At 42.7% G+C, this 7,906-nt stretch overlaps 1 long non-coding RNA gene across 1 annotated transcript in view; it reads left to right on the top strand.

The window, feature by feature from the left end:
* The window catches only part of LOC106728287, a 28,583-nt gene that overhangs the window by 13,602 nt on the left and 7,075 nt on the right, over positions 1 to 7,906 (top strand). Inside the window, exon 2 of the long non-coding RNA XR_001364565.1 lies at positions 3,377 to 3,385. This is a non-coding gene — a long non-coding RNA (uncharacterized LOC106728287). The remainder of the gene's footprint in view (positions 1 to 3,376; positions 3,386 to 7,906) is intronic.

The raw sequence follows: 7,906 nt of genomic DNA, 5'->3' as shown, positions 1-7,906 counted from the left end.
CACACACACACACACACACACACATATATATATTTAAGTTTTTTCATAACAATACAAAATAGTACTGATGGATGCAGACCCCCCAGTATGTAGTAAAACAATAGAACCAGAATATTGGTTGCTTCCCGGTCAGGAGAGTGGGGGATGTGATCAGGCATGGGTACTAGCGGGCTTGTTATTTGTAAGAAAAGGGCTGAAAGCAACAACCACACGAGTTTGTGTGGGCGCAGCACCCCCGGGAGCGCCACCATGAGAGCGAGGGGAGCAGCAGGGGACTCGGGTTCTGTTACCAGCGCCAGGCGCCAAGGAGGGAGGGGGTTTGGGACTGGATCATGCAGGACTTTGAATGGCAAGTTGCAGATGGGGAGGGGTGCCCCAGCCAGGCGGATCCGTTGGTTGGAGTGTCTCCACACACCAAAGAGGTGGATGGTTCAAGTCCCCGTCAGGGCACATACCTAGATTGTGGGGTTCCATCCAGGTTGGGGCGCGTAGGGGAGGCAACGGATGGATGTTTTTCTCTCTCTTCCTCCCTCCATCTTTCCCTTCCCCCCTCTCTCTCTCTCTCTCTCTCTCTAATCAATAAATATATCTTCGGGCAAGGATTTTAAAAAAATTTAAAGGAAGATTGCTCTGATAATCCTGTACAAAATCATCAGGAACAGAACGTGAGCTTTTGTTCATCAAGGGCCAGTCAGGGGTCTGTGAAACAGTCCAGGCAGATGTAAGGTGATGAAGGCCTGAATCAATGAGGTAGATGTCCAATGAAAAGAAAGGGATGGATATGAGACAGTCTTGGGGAAAAAAAGGGGGGGCGTGGCGAGCAGAGGGAGACTGGCAACTCTATGTGACTAATTAGACGTGGAGGTTTGTGATCCTGTTGGGAAGGGAAATCCTATTCACAGAGCCTTCCCTGGCTCCTACAGGATAAAGTCCATACTCCTAAAAATGATAAATACAAGGCTTTTTCTTCACGGAGTCCCCTCACTTGTCCTCTCTGCCCCATTGTGAACTTTACACAATGACAGTATTAAATGACTCGAGATTCCCCCAAACGTATCTTCTTGGTTCCGTCTCTGTACCTTCTGTTCCCTTGACTTGGAATGACTCTGGTAGTTCCCTTCCCTCCTGCTCTTGGTGAACTTCTAATTATTCCTCCTTCAGTCCTGAGAAGGCTTTGCTGACACTTTATCCAATTCCTCCCCCTCGCAGACAGTCCTCCCACTGTACTCCTCCTTTATCTTACACTGTATCTGTTTTTCACACAGGACTGTTTGTATTTCCATCTTTTCCACTAGATTAGAAGGTCCTTATGGACAAGGACCATGGCCTTATTCATTCCTCGTGTCTGTCACATAATAGATGGACTAGAATGTGAAACAACACGAAACAAGTACAAGTTAGTGTGCTCACAGGCCCGTGAAATTCCCAGCCGGATGGGAATAAGCACTTTATCATAGATAAGCAAGTGCTCTTTATTAAAAGTAGTCACCTTGGGATGCTGGAAACTCTTTTCAAAAATAACATAGCCAAATTGTTTTTGGAATTTCCCTGTGCAAATATGTTCAGAGAAAGATAATAATATTACTTTTTATTGGCTGATGCATAGAGTTATCAGTTTGATCATTCTATTTACTTACTAAATACACTTCATAATAACTTGGCTGTACATGAATTTTAAAAATCACCTGCAAATATTAGATGTATCATTATTAAAATACATTCAAAAGGATGTAAATGTAATTATCCCCAAAGAGCAGTTCCAGAAAGACTGTGGCTATGACATTACTGTGACAAGAGGTTCACAGTTTCTCGAGGTGATTGTTTTGAGGAAAGCCAATATTACGTTAACTTACAACCTTTTTGCATCTATTATAATTAAACTTATTGCATACATTCTCATAATGACAGGAGGAGTAAAGAGTAATTGTTACAAGTGAAAGTAGAGGCTGTAACTGAAAAGGTGTTTTTAAAGACATGTTTTGAAAGAAGTTATGGATATAAATGGCTAAACACAAAACAAAAAAAAAAAGGGAGCTGAAAATCAAGAGAAGAAATTGGAATCGGCAAAGACTGAGAGATGAGAATAAGTTCATCCAACCCATCAACCGGCATTTGGATGAATATTTACCACAGGCCAGATCCTGTATGAAGAGTAGAGGTATAAAGAGACAGGTGTGACAGCTGAGGGCCTGTGAGTCCTGCCCCAGCCCAGGGGCGGTCAGGGAAGGTTTCCAGGGCAACTGCAACAGCTGGACTAAGAACTGGAAGACCAAAAGATTAATCAGGTAAAGAAGCAGAGATTTCTCATGTTTAATGATCTAAGCTGTCCCAGGCAAGGGAGCAAGTATAGAGGCAGGTGAACAGTAGAGCCCAGAGCCTGGTCCCAAAAGTAGGAAGATAAGGACTTAGGCAGGGGCTGTGGGAATGCAGAAAAGATGGGCATTGGCCCCTGAGACTACTGATTGCTTCAATAAGAGAGGAAAGGTCGATCAAGGAATTAGCAAGGACTTCAATATCTTGAGGCATGATGGACATAGGAAACACAGGGAAAGGAAAAGAAGGTTAGATAGATTAGATAAGCAGGCAAGATAAGACAGCAGTGTGGCCAAAAGCAGGGAATCTGTCTTGTAGCAGCAGGGACTGTTGACGTCTTTAGGGAGAGCTGGGAGTAGTGGGACTGATTGAAAGGATGGACTTGCACTGAAATATGCTTCTGTCGTTGGCCTCTCCCCAAATTCCATGGTGCGCATTTAGGCGACCATTTCACTATGTCCCTGATCCCGATCTGAAGCCAGAGGGTCTTATGGTGGTGTCTCAAAACTCAAACAGCAGCTGAGGACGTGAAATGCCAGGAGCTGCCTGGAGATATTAGCCCCAAATGTACTCAGCAGTTTCATTGCTCAACTGGATTGGGAATGGTCTTCCCAAGAACAGTGCTCCTAGTCAAAGCAAGTCCTACTTTGTAGGAGAAATTAGCAGGAAAATATTAGGTGATCCTATAAGCTAATCATAGCTGTTGCCATTCCTTAAATTCCATAACTTCACTGATACAAAGAAAAATGGGATCGCACAAACTTTCATCTGAAAAAAAAAATCTGTGTCCAAGCTCAAATTAAAATGTACAGACCATTAGCAGTAGAAAAACATGAAAAATGAAACACTAGTTTTCATTTTAGTCAAAACTAAAAATGCACACAAAAGTCTTTACTAATTGAAACTCACAGGTAAAATTGCCTCTCAAAACCAGAAATGCAGAATTGGGCACCTAGTTGTTCTCATGTCTGTTCTCTCAGATCCAATGGGCTGTAAAAACCCCTCAAGGGTAGGATCCTGTGTTATTTATTTATTTTGCCCCAGTTCCTAGCACAATAGTTAGTACACGTCTGTGCTCAATGTATGTTTTAAGTAAACATACATTGAGCATCTATATCTCTATGAATTGGAGAGAGATGCAAAAGTGACAAAGTCTAGGTGTTTAGGAGAATCCCAGGCTGAATCAGTGACACTCTAGATCAGCCGTGGGCAAACTACGGCCCGCGGGCCGGATCCGGCCCGTTTGAAATGAATAAAACTAAAAAAAAAAAAAGACCATACCCTTTTATGTAATGATGTCTACTTTGAATTTATATTAGTTCACACAAACACTCTATCCATGCTTTTGTTCCGGCCCTCTGGTCCAGTTTAAGAACCCATTGTGGCCCTTGAGTCAAAAAGTTTGCCCACCCCTGCTCTAGATGTTGTAGAAGAGGCTCTGGGATACATAGCAAGCATTGGTTGAGCTGCTCCACACATCTCACCACATACCCCAGGAACCCAGGGATGTGTGATGAAGTGTTTATGGAAGCAGGAATTAAAATAATGCCTTGCATTCGTGCAGTGCTTTAGGCTTTCCAGAAACACTTTTAAGTATATATCTCATTCGATTCTCAAAGCAATCGTGGGAAATAGCCAAGCCAGTCATTATTATCCCCATTACACAGATGAGAACACTGAGATAGAGCATAAGTGTCTGCCCAAGGTTAAATAAGTAATTAGTGACAGAGCTGAGATAAAACCCCCAGTTTCTGACCTCTGATTCAGTTTCATTCCATTCTGTCCTTGACCGTGTGAAGTACATTCAAGACGATTTTTAGTGTAGGGACTTCTGGGCAAAGGTCCGCCAGCTTCTTACGACTTCCATATTGGTACAGAACAGCTGGCCCACTGTAATTACAAAGCCTAAGTAAGCACATGCATTCTTTGATTTAAAAGCATTTTTGGAGAGTTTACCCTCCGCAAAGCACATCCTTGACTCTGTGGCAATACAGACATGTATCAGCCTGCACCTCAGAGCATTGAAGAGGCCACAGAGCATTGAGGAGGCCAAGGGGACAACACGCCAACAACATAACTACAGCAGAGATAAGGAACAGGGCTAAGGGGGAGTAGAGAGCACTGTGATTCATTCTAAGGCCACTTCCATTGTGTTCGGTCCCCAGCCCTTGAGATATGAATGAACTGAGATGGCCTATGCGACTAACCTGTAAGTAGTGTAGACAAGAGCCACCACTTGTTTGTGTTTGTAAACTCATAGGAGTTGGTTCCTTGCCTTCCCTAGAGCACAGAGCAAGTGCATGTTCTGAGAGGTCCACCAGGTTCCGCTACATGGAGGACAAGTTCTGGAAGGCAGGAGTCAATCTCAACGTCAAACTACTCTTAGAATTAGGAACCATTCCGACCCTTTAAGTGAGCATCAGCACCATGGTCTCTGCCCCAATGAAGAGTGTAAGCAATATAAGAAAGTGTAAGTTGGGCTTCTTGACATATGTTTGCCCTCTTAGGCATATTATTGTTTCCATTTAATATCAAGGAGAGGAAAATTTAAGCTTGTCCTTATACAACTTACTCTTCTCTTGTATATGTACTATATGATGAATGGTACCTATAAAAGGTACCTAGGAATCTAAAAGTCTCTGCTATCCGTGAGATAAGCAGGAAAGTTAGTATAGGAATGCTCACTTTAGCCTTATCTGACTTAAATTTTCCTTTTAAGTATTTTGTGCTGGGAGGGATTACACTTCAATCCCTAAGTCAATGTATACTTTTAAAATGTAATGATGTAAAAAAGGATTGGCCTGTATGTATCAGGGTATCTCCCCAACTCAAGAGCAGCATAAATCCACAACCGTGTAATTATGAAACCACAGTGATACTGGACGAGTTGCAGTGCCTCAGTCACTACAATGGTTATGCAACTCTGGCTATTTGTGAAATGTTAAGGTGTTCTCAGAGACTTCAGTTGTTTCTACCCAGCATGCTCAGGTTCTTCCCTCACAGGTTAGCCGAGAGATTCTTGAGCAGTGAGGTTCAGACATATAGTTTCCACCTTAAAGAATGGGGGGGGAAAGATCTTCATCCTATCTGAGGGCAGATCACATCTGAGTCCCCCCGAAGCAGAAGAAAAGAGAACACTTGTGTGGAATTGAAAATGATTAACTAAGTGTGAGGATGGGGGCCTCAAAAGTAAGGTAAAGAAATCCCATTTTTAAAAGTAAGCACTAAAATTAAGCCTCCTTCTAAAGTAACTCATCAGGAGATAATTATTGGCTGGCAACTGGTATTTATAATAGAAGCGTACATGGCCTTAACGATAGGGTTTGCTTCTGAAAACATTCTAATTAAAAAGGGAAAGAGTGATTTTATAGGAAAGTACAAATCAGTGTTGTGTATGTGTGCTAATGTGTGCAGGGATGGAGGTGGTAATTGCTGGGCTGTGGTGCGTACGTGTGCTAATATGTGCAGAGACAGAGGTAATGGCTGGCTCGGCGCAGGTATCTGTTGCTGAAGATAATGACCTTGTAAATGTACAAATAGTTTCCAACAAAGCTGAAAATACATCATTATTATTCACCAGTGTGGAATGGAATGTGAAATTGGAACTCAGCAGGTGTGAGTGGTGGCTGTGCCTGGTCGGGATACCAACTTGTTTTTGTTTGTAATTATTCTGATTTCTGCACTAGAATTTGTGGGGGTGATCACACTGTAAGGTATAAAAATGTGGAATCACTATATTGCACACCTGAAAACTAATATAACCAATATCACATTGTATACCAACTATACTTTAATATAAAAAATAGATTAAAGAAATAAAAAAATAATGTAATATGACTACGCTATTCTCTTGTCCAGACCACTGGCCAGGTCATTTTTCTGCACATCTTTGATTCCTTTCCTCTTATCACACTCACTAAAAGTCCAAACAAAGCAAGAAGAACAGATGCCAGCAAGTCAAAGAATGCTTCCCACATTGAAATCGACATCTGGGTCCAGGAAAGGACACCTCATGGCTGAGAAGAGCCCTGTGCACAGTTCACACCTCTGTTGGTTTCTTTTGCAAGATATAGTTACCTCAAAAGAGCCTTCCTTAATTGAACTCTTATGGTCCTCAATCCTCGTCTGTCTATAGTCATTTTTTAAGTAAGTGAAGACATGGATAGGATGAACACAGACTGACTTATGTAAACTCCTGGAATTAAGAGACCACCTTCAAGTTTCAAAAAGACAAACTTGGAACATGCCAAAGGTAGTATAGTTCCTTACTCATCCACCACTTACGCTTTTGAGGAGAAGAGGGGAGTTGGAAGAGTTGAAGAGAAGAAAACCAGGGAAGAAGAGCGGGAGAGAAAGGTAAAAGGGTGCTCTGGAGGGCATGCACCTGTTTAGACATGGGGAAGCTGCCCGGACACTAGCAAAAGAAGAACCAATGTGGAGTTCCTCCTTGCACGTCTCCCCCTTCCCTCCTGAAGGCCTGGGGTGAACCCACAGCATTTTTCGAGCGGTGAGAGAGAACTGCCCTCAGACACCTCCCTGAACTCCCTCCCTCCAAAGAATTCAAAATGCCCCCAGTCCAAATCAGTTCCCCCCATGTCAATAGTTGTGCATAAAAATTATAATAATCACATTAATACAGGTCAGAACAGTAAATATTTATGGAGGGCTTACTGTGTGTACCTACTTTATTGTTTGCAATGCTCCAACCAGTGTATGAGCAGGTATTATTAGTCCCACTTCACAGACACACAAAGTGAAACCTGAGACGTTGTCCCAAAGCATTCAGCCGTAAACAGCGACACAGCCCAGGTCCGTCTGACCAGCTCCAGCGGCACCCAGTTAACCCCTGTGTGATACGCACGCCTCCCCACATGTCTCTGCCTCAGGGATGCGACCCCATCCATTGCTTAGACTACCCACTTGAGCATGGAAGAAGTCCTGTAGTCATTTATTGTAAATCTGGTCTCCCGAGTTTCTTGAGACAAAGGCTTGATCACATGTGTCCTTTGTGGTCCCCTGCAGCATGATGCCCAATTTCTTGTCAGCTCCCAACGGGGGAACTCAAGAATGTCATGTCCCTCCTTCTACCCCCCGGATGAGAGAAAGTCAGACAATTTTGCAGGTTCGTTTCACACTACCACTTTTTATTTTGAAATACTCTCTTCTAAGTGTATCGAATCAGAAACAAAGCCAGTAGATAAAGAACCAATTCTATTTATTGTCATATCTTTGTTTAAATTATAAACAAAAAAACCCCACACATACTATTTAAAAATTAAAGGGAAAACACCTATAATACCAGCACCTATAGCATTTTGGAATATTTTATTTAGTTGTTCCTTCATACGCACATTTCAAATAGTTATGATCAAGACATACATGCAGCCCGATCTGTGTAGCTCTGTGGTTGAGCATCAACCCAGGAACCAAGAGGTCATGAGTTTGATTCCTGGTCAGGGCACATACCCGAGTTGCAGGCTTGATCCTCTATCCCCAGTGGGGGACGTGCAGGAGGCAGTCAATGATTCTCTCATCATTGATGTTTCTATCCCTCTCCCTTCCTTTCTCTCCAAAAATCAATAAAAACATTAAT

The sequence above is a fragment of the Myotis brandtii genome, unplaced genomic scaffold (assembly GCF_000412655.1).
Source record: "Myotis brandtii unplaced genomic scaffold, ASM41265v1 scaffold582, whole genome shotgun sequence".
NCBI classification, from domain to species: Eukaryota; Metazoa; Chordata; class Mammalia; order Chiroptera; family Vespertilionidae; genus Myotis; species Myotis brandtii.
The sequence above is the reverse complement of the archived record's forward strand: the minus strand, read 5'-3'. Positions and strand labels throughout refer to the sequence as shown.